Source organism: Leopardus geoffroyi, chromosome C3 (genome assembly GCF_018350155.1).
Source record: "Leopardus geoffroyi isolate Oge1 chromosome C3, O.geoffroyi_Oge1_pat1.0, whole genome shotgun sequence".
Taxonomy (NCBI): Eukaryota; Metazoa; Chordata; class Mammalia; order Carnivora; family Felidae; genus Leopardus; species Leopardus geoffroyi.
Window position 1 is genome coordinate 53,805,183 of NC_059338.1, and position 18,950 is coordinate 53,824,132.

At 47.7% G+C, this 18,950-nt stretch overlaps 1 long non-coding RNA gene across 1 annotated transcript in view; it reads right to left on the bottom strand.

Moving 5' to 3' along the window:
• The window catches only part of LOC123585071, an 80,053-nt gene that overhangs the window by 56,059 nt on the left and 5,044 nt on the right, over positions 1 to 18,950 (bottom strand). Inside the window, exon 2 of the long non-coding RNA XR_006705884.1 lies at positions 3,299 to 3,416. This is a non-coding gene — a long non-coding RNA (uncharacterized LOC123585071). The remainder of the gene's footprint in view (positions 1 to 3,298; positions 3,417 to 18,950) is intronic.

Sequence of the window (18,950 nt, forward strand, 5' to 3'; positions counted from 1 at the left end):
ATAACCATAGCTGGTTTGTAATGGTTCAGTGTCCTCTCCAAATTTCAAACGGCTTGTCCTCTACGTCAAAGTGATTTGACTTATTGCAAAGGGATCTTCCGTTCTCCTCTATGCATTTTGTCTTCTACAATACATCTGTGGCCTTGGATGAGCACATATTTGTGTGGCTGCATTTGTATGTCTACCTCAGATCTTAGATGTAGATGCCTGAATATACACATTCTCATACTTATCTTTTCCTTCTTTGTAAAGTAGGACCTGAATTTTAATAGAAAAAACACAGGGGTCTTTGTTGTATCTTTTGAAACAGGAATTGCCAATCTCCCAACCTCAGGCATTATACCCTTAGTTTCATGAAACTGAATGAACATCTGTTGATGATCTTCTGTGTGCAGATACATTCATTTCCACCCTGAGAAGGGTGAATGCCCACTCATCCCATACATTTTACAAATTCCTTATGTGCTTAACCACCTCTTCATCGCACTGACCTCAGAGACCAACATTGTTCCTGCTTCTCAGATTACAATGCCGAGGCTCTGAGATGGCCCCACTGAGAGCTGGCATTAGGGCTGAGACAGCAGGATCACAGGCAGTGCCTCTGGAAATTGTGAGGGAAGTTTCAGAGATGTACACCTTCATGCAGGGTCATGACAGTAGGTTCAGGGGTGCGGTGACAAGATTCCAGCAGGGGCGTTTCCTGGTCAACCCTGATTTCCCTGCTAAGAGTCTGATTCAGGGTGAAGGCCAAGGAAGCCACACAGCTAATCTACAACTTTTCATCACATTTAGTCTCACAGAGGCACACAAACTTAGGCAGACAAGCATCCCATAAGAACCAAGGAAAACTACAAATCTCCAGGGCATTCTTTCACAAGGATCCAGAACCTTCAGGAGAACCTCCAAGAGAAACAACAGTCTTTATTTAGATAATGAACTAGGTGCACTTTGGCCACAATGACATTTCAGAGATGATACCTGCATGGACTATCCTTGAACCCATACAGCAGCTCTGTGTGGATGCCACTCTGCGCTCACTATCCCTGCCCAGGTTGTGGGCCCTGCCACAAATGGCCTCCAACTCCATCTCACTGAGCCCAACACCCTCCTCTCTGTACCATCTCAGCTCTCCCTTCTCATGCACAGTCTCCATTTCATTTCCATGAGTTTCATGTCTTCGTCTCTTGTACTTGAGGACCCATTACTGGAGCTGCCATTATTGTAGACCAGAAGCTCCATGTAATTTAACGCATGTGACTCTCTCCCCATTAGGACAGTTGAAGCCCCTGATGGTAAGGGTTTGCCTCATCTCTCACAGAGCCAGGGACATGGACTGTGTGCTGGGCACATCTGCAGAACTGATATGCCTGCTTTTCTATTAAAAGACTCTTTCCTTCTCCACAAAGGATATATGCAGCCCAGCTCAGTAATGGAAATGACACAGCCCAACATATGTATGTCCTGAGAAACTTGAGGAATCTTAACAGTGTCCTCATCCAGCAGCACCCTTGCATTACAAAGCGTGTGAGGCCATCTCTCCATCCTCTCAAAGACTCAACAACATAGAAGCTGAACATGCTGAACATGTCAACTCATACAGCTCAGTTTATCTCACAAATAGTCGAGGTGGAGGTGGTGGGTACTGTCCCACCATCAAGGAGCTGGAGGCAGCCCATAGAGCCCATGAACAGTGATAAATTTTATCTGTGCAGGGTGGACCTGGGAAAGAAGGAGGTCCTCTTGCATCCATAGGGACCTACAGAAATGACAGGTGTGTTGGTATGACAGACAGAAGCAGAACGCCCACAGGAGCTGAAACACAATGAAGCAGGTGTCAGCACCTGGCCCCTTGTTCATTCATGGGTTCTAGTAGAACAGAGCATCAGTGTCAGAAAACTCTACCCTTCCATGAGGTCCCACCTATATCCTGAAAGTACCAGATTCCACAAGGAAAAACGACTGTCACCACACGTCACTGCCCATGTTTAAAAATGCAGAAAGCCAAGGAGTCCTGTTCTAGAAGATTGATGGCAGTAATGCCAGTCTAATAAAGGAAAGTATTCCAGAGAGGCAGGCAACTGTGTCCAGGATCTCTCTGGTGCCCTCTTCCACCAGATCTGCAGACTTTTTCTTTGCACATTGAGAACAGACAGAACGTGAAGGAATGAAAGAAATGACCAGAACCACACAGAGATCCAGGGCCACCCCAAGGTCAAAGCTCTACCTGCGATCCCATGCCTGTCCTCACTCTGCTTCCCTCCCTTACAAACACATCTTCTGTGCAAGGCCACAAAGACCTCTGAGGAGATGGGGATTCCTGGAGTCCAGCATTGGGGCCTGGATATGAGTTTTCTGAGGGAAACACATTACCTGTGCATATTCATTGGTCTCAAGTATGTTTATCTTAATTCACAGGTAATTCAGCTTTTAAATACAACATGAGTTGCAGAGCTATTTTTTGCCATTGTAAAAGGGAGGTAGAAATTCTACGTAAAAGAATGAACACAAACGTCTCAATTTCAGGTGAAAAACTCCCATAAGGTATCATGAGACAAAGTACCAATTACAACTGCTCCCGGGACACAAGAGAACCTACTCCTATAAACACAACTGGAGAACTCTGTGAGGTATTGGCCCTGCAAGTAATCACTGATTCTCTGCAGTTCCACGTACATTTTTTATTACACATGCCACTTCTGAAAATTCAGAGTATTTCCACCTGGGGACAACTGGAGAAATTCTCTATCGTACATTTGCCAACACAGAAGGGCCAGTAATGAATTCTGAAATTTTTCTAAGAACCCTCAGCACTGCACAAAGCACACAATATAATGTTGGAAAGAGTTTTTATCAATTCCAGTCATGAGGCTCATAGCAGACATTCTGAACACATTCATGGCCTACATTGAAAAAGGAAAAAATGAAAATAATCAGGATAATCCCGTGTAAAGAAGGTGTGGAAGGAGTCAGATGCTCCAGAAGACTTGAGGGTGCAGTGAAGTGTCATCCTCCTCAAGTTATTTCCACAAACACTAAGTGAGAGCCACGTGGTCCTCAGCCTCTATGCACCTGTGGCGTCCAGAGGCACTAGCTAACATGACGATGTTACATTGGAGAAGCCTGGAGGCTTGTGAGGACATAAATCAAACAGTAAAGACACCAGAAGACCAAAAACAACAACAACAACAACAACACCACCACCACCACCAACAACAACAACAACAACAAACAAAAAACAGACAAGGCCAGATAAAAGTTTCCAGAAAGTATTGCAACTGAAACGGGCAACAGAATTTACCTTGTCTTTTTCTGCATCCTTGGTAGAGACACAACTGATATTTCCCATTGGAGCTGCATCACGTCTTAGGTCTCATAAAGGATGGAGGCGGATGGAGGTTGATTCTGACTTGCATAGACTGTGTGGAAGAAAAACAAACCATCCTGAACATGTTTCATTATATTCAACTCGTTCACACTCTCGGGTCCCTTACCAGGGACAGAGCATTTTCCACGTGCCTCGGGTGACCCTTGAGGACAAGAGGGAGATCTGATCCTGTCCTTTGAGGAAGGTTTACAGGGCCCTGGTTCAGGTGTTTTTATAACTAATCAACCAGCTGTGAACAGCTCAGGTCTCAACTCGCTAGAAAGTATGTTAGGGGTGTGTTTCATCCCTCAGAGAGCCCAGCACATGGTCTCTGTACAAGCTACATCCTAGGGAATGGTATGTCTGTCAGCACGTATAAGGCCTCTTTCCTTCTCTATCAGAGACACGTGTTGCCCAGCTCACTATGTGGAAATGACTGCCCATTTCATGCATGTCCTGAGTAACTTGAAGAACCTTACAACGTCCTCACTCAGGCTGACCTGAAAGCCCTGTGGTGCCATCACTGCATCTCCTCCAAACACATAACAAGTAAAAGACACAACGTGTTTTATAAGTCAACTCATACTAGTCATATCATCTTTCCACATGGTGGAGGAGGAAGGTGAGGTCCCAGAGGACCCCAGTTTGGAGAAGGTGGGGGTGGTCCAAAGCCCATGGGTGGTGATAAATGTCAGCCCACGGCGTATGACATGGAGGGCACTTCTGGGAAAGGAGGAAATATCCTGGAAACCACGTGGACCTGCAGGACAGAAGTTAAACTTTTGAGATGTGTTAGGGTAAAAGGTGAAAAATTCAACACCAACACCAACACTAACATACCTGAACCCCAGTGAAGCCGAATGGCACCTGTCTCCTTCCTCTCCACCTGGTTTCAACAGGGCAGCATCAGTGCTTCTAAACTCCACCCTTCCCACTGGGACCCACCTAGAATTTCTAAGAGTTGGAGGAGGCAAAGCAGTGCATTGCTGGCAGCATGGTACTAGCTGTGTCTGCAAATGTGGGGAAGGAAGTGGCTAGTCTTAAAGAATCAGAGGGATAATTCCAGACTACTAAAGAAAGTCTGTTCCACACACACAGTCTTCTATGTCCAGGACTACTCTCCACCCAGCCCTTCACCACCTCAACAGCTCCGTCTTGGCATAGTAAGAGCTGAAACGATGAGGAAGAATTTTGTTTCCGTACTATTCATTTACATCTTTAATCCATTTCAAGTTAATTCTTGGAGCAGTATAACATAAGGTGCTAAGCTTTATTCTTATACACGTGTATATCCAATTTTCCCAGCCCCAGTTATTCAAGAGAATACCCTTCTCCACTATGTATTCTTGACTCCCTTGTCAAATACTAGTTGACTGTTCATGCAAGGGTTTAGTTTGGGCTCTCAATTTCCGTTCCATTGTCTTGTGTGTGTGCTTATGCCAGTGACATAACTGATTTCTTTGTGTTAGAATGCAGCTAGAAATAGAGAAATGTGATGCCTCCTATTTTGTTCTTTCTTGCGTTGGCTACTTGGGGTCATTTTGTGGTTCCAAATACATTTTAGGATATGGTTTTCTAATTGCATAAAAATTGCATTGGAGTCTTGATAAAGATTGCACTGAATCTCTAGATGGCTTTGGGTAATATGGACATTGTATCTATATTAATTCCTCTGAAAGACAGACGTGGGATGGCTTTTCACTGACTTGTGTGTTCTCCTGTTTCTTTCATCCAAATTGAATTTCTTCCATTTCAGTACACGGGTGTTATAGTTTTCTGTAGAGAGATCTTTCACTTCCTTGGCTAAATTTATTCCTATACAGTTTATTGTGTTTGATGCTATTGTAAATGGATTGTTTTCTTTTCTTCTTAGATAATTTGGTTAGTGTATAGGAAAGCTACAGAATGTGATATAGTGACTTTCTAGTTTGGAACGTTAATGTATTTCTTGATTAGACATTAACAAGTTCTTCTACACTGAACTTTATTTCATTCTTTTACCTTTTTAAAAAAATCATGTTATTTGGGAATAGCTGATACAGTATGTTACATTAGTTTCAGATGAACAACATAGTGATTGGACAAGTGTATACATTCTGATACGCTAACACAGGTGTAGCTACAATCTGTCACCATGCATCACTATTCCAGTACCATTCTCAATGTTCCCTATGCTATATCCTCTATGTGTAATTTATTATTCCATAACCAGAAGCCTGCATCACCCAATCCCCTTCACATATCTAGGGCATCCTTGTCTTGTTCCTGATCTTAGAGGACAATCTTTCACAATTTCACTATAGAGTATGATGTTAGATATGGGCTTCACATACATGGCCTTTCTTATGTTCAGATATGTTCCCTCTACGGGGAATTTTTAAAGAGTTTTTTAGCACAAATGGATACCAAATTTTCTCAGAACTTTTTTTGTGTATCTATTGACATAGTCACAGCAGTTTTCTTTTTAATTTTTAAAATGTATGGGGCGCCTGGGTGGCTCAGTTGGTTGAGCGTCCGACTTGATTCACGTCATGATCTCACGGTCTATGGGTTCAAGCCCCGCATCAGGCTCTGTGCTGACAGCTCAGAGCCTGGAGCCTGCTTCGGATTCTGTGTCTCACACTCTCACTACCCCTCCCCTGATCATGCCCCCCCCTCTCTTTCTCTCTGTCTCTCTCTCTCTGTCAAAAATAAATAAACATTAAGAAAAATTTAAAAAATGTATTTATTTTGTTTACTTTAAATTTATTTATGTATTTCTTTAGTATATATACTTTTTTCAAGTTTTTATTTAAATTCTGGTTGGTTAACATACAGTGTAATGTTAGTTTCAGGAGTACAATGTAGTCATCCATCACTTACATACAACATCCAGTGTTCCTCACTACTAGCGCCCTCCTTAGCCGATCACCCATTTAACCCATCCCCCTGCCCACCTCCCTTCTAGTAATCCTCCGTTTGCCATTTATAGTTGAGTCTGGTTTCTGGACGATTTTTCTTTCATTCAATTATGTGAGGGGTCATATTTATTGATTTTCATTTCTGAAACATCCTTCCTTTACAGGGAAAAACCCTACATCGCGGTCAATGATCCTTTTTATGTGATGGTTAATTTGGTTTGCCTGTATATCACTGGGAATTATTCATCTATATTCATCATGGGAATACTGGCCTATAGTTTTCTGTTCAGGTAGTATCCTTTTCTGGCTTCCTACCAGGGTAATTCCAGTCTCATGAAATGAGTTTATGGTGTTCATTCCTTTTGAATCAGTGAGAGGACTGCTGTTATTTCTTCTACAAACGTTTGGTCACATTCACCAGTGAATCTTCCTGGTCCTGGGCTTTTCTTCTCCTGAGAGAATTTCGATTACTGATTCAATTTACTTACTTTGGTTATCTTCTTGTATTGATGCAGTCTTCCTTTAATGGGTCTGTGCAAACCTTCTATTTCTTCCTGATACAGTCTTGGTAGGTTGTGTGTTTCTAAGAACCTATCCATTTCTTCTATGTAGGCGGTTTGCTGGCATCTAATTTAGCCATGGTCGCCTCTTTGTCTCCTTTATGTTTCTTTGGTATCAGGTGTAATGTCTGCCCTTTTATTTATAATTATTTTGAGTTGGGTCCTCTCTCTGTCTTAGCATAGTATACGTATAATCTTGAAATTTTTGTTTCACTCTTCAGAAAACCCACTGTTGGCCTTCTTCATATTTTCTATTGATTTCATGGTCTCAGTTTCATTGGTTTCCACTCTCATATGCATTACTTCCTCCCTTTTGAGAACATTGGACATCGGTAGATTGTTGTTTTTTTCTAGTTCTTTTAAATTAAAGGTAGGTTGTTCATTTGAATCCCAAATCTACCCTCCACGCATGCAAAACCAGTGACTCATCAGAGAACCTTCAATAGGTCTCTTCTGCCCTATTTCTCATTCTCCAAACTCTGAGAAATGGAACCAGAACACTTATTTGAAGACACAATAGATGAAAACTTCCTTAATGTGGGGAATGAAACAGATCCAGAAGTAGGAGGCACAAAGAACCCGCAAAATATTCAACAGAAGCAGATCCACATCAAGTCATATAGTAATTAAAATGCAAAATGTTGTGATAAAGAAAAAATTTAATAGCAGAAAAACCAAAAGGTGACAATTACCTACAAGAGAAGCCCCATAAGGTTATCACTGGATGTTTTTCAGAAGAAACTTTGAAACCGTAAGTGAGCAGCACGGTATGGTAAAGGTGCTGAATGGATAACATCTTCAGCCAGAGAGTCTATCCACAACACTATCATTCAGATGGAAGGAGAGATGAAGAGGTTCCCAAATAAATACTCAGCGAGTTCACAACCAACAAACCACCCCTGAAAGAAATGTTAAAGCGGACTCTTTAAGTGGAAAAGCAACACCTAAAGTGACACTATGAACGTGCGAAACGCAAAAGCAATAAAAATGAGTACATCTATAAAACATCAGCCAAAGTATTCACGATATGAAAGGTTTTGAAATATGACACTACATATCTACAACACGGGGAGGAGAGGAGTAAAGAACTGGTTCAAACTTAAACAACTATCTACTAAATATAGACTTCTATATGCACAAGTGGTTAGGTACAAACCTAATAACAACCACAAATCAAACACCACCAATACATATGCAGACTATAAAGACAAGCAATATCAACTGTGGTACTAAAGAAACCCAGCAAACCATAAAAAAGAGAAAGAGAAGAAAGGATCAGAAAGATTCAGAAACAACAATCATCAAGTAATAAAAGGACAAGTATATGTCTATCAATTACTTTGAAAGGAAACAGGATAAATGCTCAAATCAAAGGCACAGGGTGACAGATAGGGGCACTTGGATGGCTCAATCACTTGAGATTTCGACTCTTGACTTTGGATCAGGCTATGATGCCAGGGTCATCAGATTGAGTCCTAATTGGGCTGTGCACTGAGCACGGAACTTACTTAAGATACATACTGAGTCTCATTCTCTCTCTTGCTCTCTCTCTACCCCCATTTCCCCCAATCAGCCCTCCCATACCCGAGCTCTCTCTCCTCATAATAAAAGGCACTGGGTGAGAGAATAAATGAAATATAGGACCTATCTATTCTCTACCTACAAGAGAGTAATTACAGAAGTAAATTATCAAAAGAAAACAGCAGTAGCCATACCTATATCAAACAAATACATTTAAAAATAAAACTCTAAGAAGAGAGAAAGAAGGAAATTATAACGATAAAAGGTATAATCCAACGAAAGATACAATTGTGAACATATATGTGCTCAACCTGAGAGAATCCAATACACAAAACACTGAAAACCTAAAGCAAAGAATTGATACTCATACAATCATAGAAGGGCACTTTAACACCACAAAGACATCAAGGGAGATATCATTCCATCAGAAAATACACATTTGTATATTTTCTAATACAGCACGCACATGGGTTCCAGAATTGATGAAGAAATACTCGACATGGAACGTGGAATATCACCATGTCATTTCCAAAGCGAGACGGCAGCTGCACGGGAGGATTGCTGAAGCCAACAGTAAGGGTGGCACATACATATGTCTAGCCTTGGAACCCATAGAATAATCTTGACCGGCACACACCCTTGTGACTCCACTCAGCCCTTTGGAGATACACCTGCTATGCTCTGGGGTAACAACCCAGAGCCTCCAGGGAGCTAACCCTAAATCTAATAGTAACCCTAATTAGAACACTCACCCTACACCTAACCCTATATATCACACTAACTTTACAACAGATCCATGTCGGAGCATGTGCCCTCATTTCAGCCTTCCATGGAATTCAAAACACTGATGTTGCTTCAATCCTGTCGACTTCCCTGGACCGAACCATAAACCTCTGACAACACCACGTGGCTGGGGTCCAGAAGCCGTAAAGGGTCACTCGGAAAGGAATGTGGAACCTCACCATGTCATTTCCCAGGCCCGACTGGCGCTGCCCGAGAGGATTCCTGAGGCTTACCCTACAGGGGGCCATAGACTTGTGTGAAATAGGAAGCCAAAGACTGGTCTTGATCGGCACCCTCCCTGTACCCTCATCTCAGACCCTAACCCCACCACAAAAGGGGACCCTCCAACGAAACTAAAGGGGGCCTAGAACCCTACCCTACACTTGAGCAACCCCGTGTCATAGGCCCTCACTTCAGCCCTCGAGGGAGATCACGAGACCGGAGTCGCTTCGGCCCTGGCGACGTTCCTGGACCCATCAACGTGTGTGGCCTTGGCAGCCAGAGACTAGTCCTGACCAGTAGTCTCCCTTGTGCCCTCAACTCAGGCCTTCGGGGAGACCACTGGTCTGCTATGGGTTCGGCGCTTGGAGCCTCCTGAAAACTAACCCTAACCCTAACCCTACCTCAAACCAGTTGCCTCCACCGAAAACTAAGCCGGCCTTGTAACCGAACCCTAAACTTGAGATGCCCCGTCGCATGGGCCCTCACTTCAGCCCTCAAGGGACATAACGAGAGCGTAGTCGCTTTGGGCTGGCAACGTCCCTGGACCGAACCCTAACCGCAGCTAAGGCTCAGTCCCCATGGGGACCCAATTCCAACATCTGACAACACCACGCGCCTGGGGTCCAGAAGCGGTGCAGGCTGACTCGGCATGGAACCTGGAAGCTCACCATGTCATTTCCCTGGCCCGGCTGCAGCTGCCCAAGAGGATTCCGGAGGCCTCCTCCACCAGGGGCCAATCGATGTGTCTGGACTTGGCAGCCAAAAACAGATCCTGAACGGCCCAGTCCCTTGTACCCTCAACTCACCTTTCGGGGAGACCACTGCCCTGCTGTGGGTTTGGCACCTGGAGCCTCCTGGAACCAAACCTTAACCCTAACCATACCCCCAACCGGGACCCTCCACCGACACCTAAGCCTGCATCGAAAGCTAACCCTGCACTTGAGCTGCCTTGCTGCATGGGCCCTCACTTCAGCCCTCGAGGGAGATCAGGAGACCTCAGTCGCTTCGGCCCTGGCAATGTCTCAGGACCGAACCCTAACCCTAGCTAAGGCTCTCTCCCCATGGGGACCTAATTCCAACCTCTGACAACACCACGCACCTGTGGTCCAGAAGCAGTGCAGGCTGACTCGGCATGGAAACTGGAAACTCACTATGTCGTTTCCAGGCCCGGCTGCAGCTGCCCGAGAGGATTCCGGAGGCCTACTCGAATACGGGTGGATCGACGTGTGTGGCCTTGGCAGACAAAGACGGATCCTAACCAGCACCGCCCCTTGTGCCCTCAACTCAGGCCTTTGGGGAGACCAATTCCCTGCTTTGGGTTCGGCGACGGAAGCCTCCTGGGACCTAAACCTAACATTAACAGAACCCCCAACAAGGACCCTCAACTGAAACCTAAGCCTGCCTCGAACCCTACCCTGCAATTGAGCTGTCTTCTGACACGGGCCTTACTTCAGTGCTCGAGGGAGATCACAAGACCAGAGTCGATACAGCCCTGGCGACGTCCCTGGACCGAACCCTAACCCTAGCTAAGGCTCTCTCCCCATGGGGACCCAATTCCAACGTCTGACAACATCACGAGCCTGGGGTCCAGAAGCAGTGCAGGCTGACTCGGCATAGAACCTGGAAGCTCACGATGTCATGTCCCAGGCCCGGCTGCAGCTGCCCGAGTGGATTCCGAAGGCCTCCTCGACCGGGGACCGATCGACGTGTGTGGTCTTGGCAGCCAAAGACGGATCCTGACCGGCACCGTCTCTTGTGCCTTCAACTCAGCCCTTCGGGGAGACCACTGCCCTCCTGTGGGTTCGGCGCCTAGATCCTCCTGGGACCTAAAACTAACCCTAACCCTACCCCGAACTGGGACCCTCCACCGAAACCTAAGCCTTCCTCGAACCCTAACCCTGCAATTGAGCCGCCTTCTGGCACGGGCCCTCACTTCAGCACTCGAGCGAGATCACCAGACCGTAGTCGCGTCGGCCCTGGTGACGTCCCTGGACCGAACCCTAACCCTGGCTAAGGCTCTCTCCCCATGGGTACCCAATTCCAACGTCTGACAACACCACGCACCTGGGGTCCAGAAGCAGTGCAGGCTGACTTGGCATGGAACCTGGAAGCTCACCGGGTCATTTTCCAGACGCGGGTTCAGCTACCCGAGAGGATTCCGGAGGCCTCCTCGACCAGGGGCTGATCGACCTGTGTGGCCTTGGCAGACAAAGACGGATCCTGACCGGCACCGTCCCTTGTGCCCTCACTCAGTCCCTCGGGGAGACCACTGTCCTCCTGTGGGTTTGGCGCCTGGAGCGTGCTGGGACCGAACCCTAACCCTACCCCGAACCGGGACCCTCCACCGAAACCTAAGCCTGCCTGAACCCTAACCCTGCAATTGAGCCGCCTTCTGGCATGGGCCCTCCTTTCAGCCCTCGACGGAGATCACGAGGCTGGAGTCGCGTCGGCCCTTGCAACATCTCTGGACCGAACACAAACCTAGCTAAGGCTCTCTCACCATGGGGACCCAATTCCAACGTCTGACAACACCACGTGCCTGGGGTCCTGAAGTGGTGCAGTCTGACTCACCATGGAAACTGGAAGCTCACCATGTCTTTACCCATTCACGCCTGCAGCTCCCCTAGAGGATTCCTGAGGCCTCCTCAACCAGGGTCGATGAACGTGTGTGGCCTTGGCAGCCAAAGACGGATCCTGACCTGCCCCGTCCCTTGAGCCCTCAACTCAGCCCTTCGGGCAGACCACTGCCCTGCTGTGTGTTTGGGGCCTGGAGCCTCCTGGGACCTAACCCTAACCCTAACCGTGCCCCGAACCAGGACCCTCCACCCAAACCGAAGCCTGCATCTAACCGTAACCGTGAAATTGAGCCGCCTTCTGGCATGGGCTTTACTTCAGCCCTCAAGGTAGATCACGAGACTGGAGTCGCTTCGGCCCTGGCGACTTCCTTGGACCGAACCCTAACCCTAGCTAAGGCTCTCTCCCCATGGGTACCCAATTCTAACGTCTGACAACACCACGCGCCGGGGGTCAGAAGCAGTGCAGGCTGCCTCGGCAAGGAACCTGGAAGCTCACCATGTCACTTCACAGGCCCGGCTGCAGCTGCCCGAGAGGATTTCGGAGGCATTCTCGAACATGGGCCGATGGACGTGTGTGGCCTTGGCAGCCAAAGACGAATCCTGACCGGCACCCTCCCTTGTGCCCTCAACTCTGCCCGTCGGGGAGACCACTGCCTTGCTGTGGGTTTGGCACCTGAGCCTCCTGGGACCTAACCCTAACCCTAACCCTGCCACAAACCGGGACCCTCCACCGAAATGTAAGCTTGACTCGAACCGTAAACCTGCAATTGAGCCGCCTTCTGGCATGGGCCCACACTTCAGCCCTCGAGGGAGATCACGAGAACGGAGTCACGTGGGCCCTCGCAACGTCCCTGGAGCGAACCCTTACCCTAGCTAAGGCTCTCTCCCCATGGGCACCCAATTCCAACGTGTGACAACACCACACGCATGGGGTCCAGAAGCAGTGCAGGCTGAGTCGGCATGGAATCTGGAAGCTCACCATGTCGCTTCCCAGCCCCGGTGGAGCTGCCCGAAGGGATTCCGGAGGCCTCCTGGACAAGGGGCCCAATCACGTGTGTGCCCCTGTCAGACAAAGTCGGATCCTTACTGGCACCCTCCCTTGTGCCCGCAAATTAGCCCTTCGGGAAGACCACTGTCCTGCTGTGGGTTCCGCGCCTGGAGCCTCATGACTTAACCCTAACCCTAACTCTAACCCGAAACGGAATCTCCACCGAAACCTAAGCCTGCCTCGAACCGAACCCTGCACTTGAACTGCCTGGTGGCATGGGCCCTCACTTCAGCACTCTATGGAGATCACGAAAAGAGAGTGGCGTCAGCTTCGGCGACGTGCTTGGACCGAAATCTAATCCCAGCTAAGGCAGTCTCCACAAGGGACCCAACTCCAATGTCTGACAACACCATGCGCCTGGGGTCCAGAAGTGGTGCAAGCTCACCCTGCATGGAACCTGGAAGCTCTCCATGTCGTTTCCCAGGCCCGGCTGCAGCTGCCCGAGAGGATTCCTGAGGTCTGTTCAACCAGGGGTGGATCGACGTGTGTGGCCTTGGCAGCCAAAGACGGATCCTGACCGGCACCATCCCTTGTGCCCTCAACTCAGCCCTTCGGGGAGACCACTGCCCTGCTGTGGGTTCGGTGCCTAGAGCCTCCTGGGTCCTAACCCTAACCCTAACCCTACCCCGATCCGGGACTCTCCACCAAAACCTAAGCCTGCCTCGATCCCTAACACTGCAATTAAGCCACCTTCTGGCATGGGACCTCACTTCAGCCCTCGAGGGAGATCACGAGACCGGATTCGCTATGGCCCTGGCGACGTCCCTGGACCAACACTAAACCTAGCTAAAGTTCTCTCCCCATGGGGTCCCAATTCCAACGACTGACAACACCACGCGCTTGGGGTCCAGAAGCGGTGCAGGCTGACTCAGCGTGGAACCTGGAAACTCAACATGTCGTTTCCCAGGCCTGGCTGCAGCTGCCCGAGAGGATTCTGGAGGCCTCCTCCACCAGGGGCCGATCGACATTTGTGGCCTTGGCAGCCAAAGACGGATCCTGACTGGCACCGTCCCTCGTACCCTCAAATCAGCCCTTCGGGGTGACCCATGCCCTGCTGTGGGTTTGGCACCTGTAGCCTCCTGGGACCGAACCCGAACCCTAACCCTACCCCGAACCGGGACCCTCCACCGATACCTAAGCCTACCTCGAACCATAATCCTGCAATTGAGCCGCCTTCTGGCATGGGCCCTCACTTCAGCCCTTGGGGGAGATCAAGAGACCAGAGTGGCTTCGGCTCTTGCGACGTCCCTGGACCGAACCCTAACCCTAGCTAAGGCTCTCTCCCCAAGAGGACCCAATTCCAAAGTGTGACAACACCACGCGCCTGGGGTCCGGTAGCAGTGCAGGCTGACTCGGCCTGGAAACTGGAAGCTCAGTATCCAAGCCCGGCTGCAGCTGCCCGGCTGCAGCTGCCCGAGAGGATTCCGGAGGCCTCCTCGACCAGATGCTCAATCACGTGTGTGGCCTTGCAGACAAAGACGGATCCTGACCGTCACCATCCTTTGTGCACGCCACTTAGCCCTTCGGGGAGACCACTGTCCTGCTGTGGGTTCTGCGCGTGGAGCCTCCTGGGACCTAACCCTAACCCTAACGCTACCCCTAACGGGGATCCTCCACCGACACCTAAGCCTGCCTCGAACCCTAACCTTGCACTTGAGCCGCCTTGTGGAATGGGCCCTTACTTCAGCCCTCGAGGGAGATCACGAGAACAGAGTCACTTCAGCCCTGGCGACGTCCGTGGACCGAACCCTAACCCTAGCTAAGGCTCTCTCCCCAACGGGACTCAATTCCAACGTCTGAAAACACCACGCCTGGGGTCCAGAAGCGGTGCAGGCTGACTCGGCATGGAACCTGGAAGCTCACCATGTCGTTTCCCAGGCCCGGCTGCAGCTGCCTGAGAGGATTCCGGATGCCTCCTCGACCAGGTGCCCAATCACGTGTGTGGCCTTGGCAGACCAAGACGATCCTGACCTGCACCCTCCCTTGTGTCTTCAACCTAGCCCTTCAGGGAGACCACTGTCTTTCTGTGGGTTCATCATCTGGAGCCTCCTAGGATCTAAACGACACCCTAAACCTACCCTGCGTAAGAACCCTCCACCGAAATCTCAGCCATCCTGGAAACCTAACCCTCTACTTGAGCCACACCATCACGTGGGCCCTCATTTCCGGCCTTGAGAGAGATTATGGGATCAGTGTGTCTTCGGCCCTGGCGATGTCCCTGGACCAAACCCTAATCCTAGCTAAGGCTCTCTCCCCGTGGGGACCCAATCCCTACATCTGACAACACCATACGCCTTGGGTCCTGAAGGGTTGCATGGTCACTTGGTATGGTATCTGGAAGCTCACCATATTGTTTCTCATGCCTGTTGCAGCTGCCATAGAGGATTCCTGAGTCTTCCCCGACCAGGCGCTCATAGAGTTGTGTGGCCTTGGAAGAACAGAGTCTGATCCTGCCTGGCACTCTCCCTTGTGCCCTGAACTCAGTCCTTCGGGGAGACCACTGCAGTGTTCTGGCTCTAGCACCTGGGGCCTCCTGGGACGTAACCCCAACCCTACCCTTAACCGGACCCTCCACCGAATCCTAAGCCGGCCTTGAACCCTATCCCTTCATTTTAACCTCACCTTTGCATGGGCCCTCACTTCATCTCTCGAGGGAGGTCTCGAGACTGGAGTCGCTTCGATCCTGGCTACGTCCCTGGTCCAAACATTAACTGTAGCCTAGGCTCTCACCCCTTGGGGACCCAATCCCAAGGTCTGGCAACACCACGCGCCTGGGGTTCCAGAAGCGGGGCAGTGTCCCTCGGCATGGTGCCTGGAACCTCACAATGTCATTCTGCAGGCCCGGCTGCAGTTGTCTGAGAGATTTCCTGAGGCCTACCCGACCAGTGGCCCATAGATTTGCGTGGCCAGGAAGCCAAAGACTGAACCTTACCGGCCCTCTCCCCTGTGCCCTCAACTTAGCCCATTTGGGTGACCACTGCCCTGTTGTGGGTTCAGTACCTGGAGCCTCTTGGGTCCTAACCCAAACCCTACCCCTAACCTGAAATCTCAACCTAATCCTAACCTGATCTTGAAACCTAATCAAACACTTGACTTCTGCTGTCTCCTGGTCCCTTAATTCATTCCTCTAGGGAGATCACGAGACTGGAGTTGCTTTGGCCCTGGCAACCTCCTGGACCGAACCCTAACCCTAGCTCAGACTCTCTCACAATGGGGATGTAAACAACAAACCATAAATCGTCTGTGAGAAAAATTGAAGAAACCCAAAGAAATGGAAAACATTCCATGCTCACGTATTAGAAGAACAAACATTGTTAAGACAGGCACAGAAACGGAGACAGACGTCAATGGCACAGAATATGGAACCCAGAAATATACCCTCAAACATATGGTGAGTAATCTATGTTAACACAGGAAGAATATCCAATGGAATAAGAGTCTCTTCAGCAAATGGTACTAGGAATACTGGACAGTGAGAATGATGAACCTGGACACTGTTCTTAAACAACACACACACACACACTCTCTCTCTCTCACACACACACACACACACACACACACACACACACACACACCTCAAAATGGATGAATTATCTAAATGTAAGTCAGGAACCATCAAAATCCTAGAGGAGATAACAGGCAATGTACCTCCTTGATCCTGGCCGCAGCAACTTCTCGCTTGTCATGTCTCCAGAAGCAAGGGCAATAAAAGCCACAATGAACTATTGGGTCCTGAAGATAAAAAGCTTCTGCACAGCAGGGGACAAAATCAGCCAAACTAAAAGGCAACTGAATGAAATGGGAGGAGATATTTGCAGGTGACATATCAGATAAAGGGTTAGTATCCAAAATCTATAAAAAACTGATCACACTCAACACCCAGAAACCAAATAATCCAGTGAAGAAATGGGCAAAAGACATGAAGAGACACTTTAATAAAGATGACATCCAGATCAGTCACACATGAAAAGATGCTCAATCTCACTGGTCATCACTGAAATACAAATCAAACCCACAATGAGATATCCCCTCACACCTATCAGAATGGCTAAAATTAACATCTCCGGAAACGACAGATGTTGGCAAGGATGCAGGGAAAGGGAACCCTTTTGCAGTGCTGGTGGGAATGCAAAGTGGTGTAGCCATTCTGGACACTAGTATGGAGATTCGTCACAAAAACAAAAAATAGAACCACACTAGGACCCAGCAATTGCACTACTAGGTATTTATCCAAAAGATACACTAACGCTGACTCGAAGTGGCACGTGTACTCCAATATTTATAGCAGCATTATCAACAATAGCTAAGTTATGCAAAGAGCCCAAATGACCACTGACAGATGAATGGATAAAGAAGATATGGTATATTCATACAATGGACTATTACTCGGCGATCAAAAAGAATGAAATCTCGCTCTTTGCAACAACGGGGATGGAACCGGACTTTATTAAGCGAAGCAAAATATGTCAGAGAACGACACACATCCTATGATTTCTCCCATCTGTCGAATTTAATAAAACTGATGAACATAGTGCAAGGAAAGCAAAAATAAGATACACACAGAGAGGGAGTCAAATGATAAGAGACTGTTAAATAGAGGGAAGAATCTCAGGGTTCCTGGAGGGTTACTGAATAGGGGTATGGGCGAAATGGGTGATGGGCATTAGGGGTGGACCTTGGGATGAGTATTGGGTATATTTTGTACTTGATGGATCACTAAATTCTACTGCTGAAACTGTATTCCTCTATAAGGTAACTAATTTGGGCTTAAATTTTAAAAAGAAGAAATATTAAAAATAAGTAAAGAAATGTACCACCAGTCAAAAGAAAAGAATATTTAAATCGGGCTCTTGAGTGGAAAGGAAAGACTAAAAGTGTTACAGACGAGAAAGGATCAGAGAAAACATCAAGAAACAATGACAAAACAACTAGTAGAATGGGACTAAATATATACCTATCAATAATCACTCTGAATATAAATGGACTAAATGCTCCAATCCAAAGACATTGGATAGGGCGTCAGAAGGGACAAAACAAACAAAGAAACAAACAAACAAACAAAAAACAATGTCTATCTAGATGCTGCCTACAAAGCCTTATTTGGACTTAAGTCTCCTGCAGATTTGTTATATTTTTTTACTTTCTTTTTTAATGTTTATTTATTTTTGAGACAGAGAGAGACAGAGCATGACGGGGGAGGGTCAGAGAGAGGGAGACACAGAATCTGAAACAGGCTCCAGGCTCTGAGCTGTCAGCACAGAGCCCGACGCGGAGCTCGAACTCACGGACCACGAGATCATGACCTGAGCCGAAGTCGGCCCCTTAACCGACTGAGCCACCCAGGCGCCCCAAGTCTCCTGCAGACTTGAAGTGAGGGAATGAAGAAATATTTATCATGCCAATAATGTCAAAAGAAAGCCAGTAACAATACTTATATCAGGCAAAATAAGCTTTAAAACCGAGACTCTATTTTGGTACCCTTTGGGTAAATACCTAATAGTGACATTGCATGCACCCAATATTTATAGCAGAATTATCAACAGTAGCCCAACTATGGAGAAAGCCCAAGTATCCATCAACTGATGAAGGTGTAAAGAAGTTGTGGTGTGTGTGTGTATGTATACGTATGTATATGCATATGGACATATGTGTATGTTCATATATACACACATACGTATATACAATGAAATATAACTCAGCTTCAAGAAGAATGAAATCTTGCCATTTGCAACGATGTGGATGGAGCTCGAATGTATTATGCTACGTGAAATATGTCAATCAGAGAAAGACATATATATGATTTCACTCCTGTGGAAGTTAAGAAACAAAACACATGAAAACTAGGGAAGGAGCCAGGAAAAGAGAAGCGTGGTAACAAACCACATGAGTCTCTTGATGTTAGAGAAAAAAAAAGTGAAAGTTGATGGAGGGAGATGGGTCAGCGCTGGGCTAGATGGAGGACGAGTATTAAGGAGA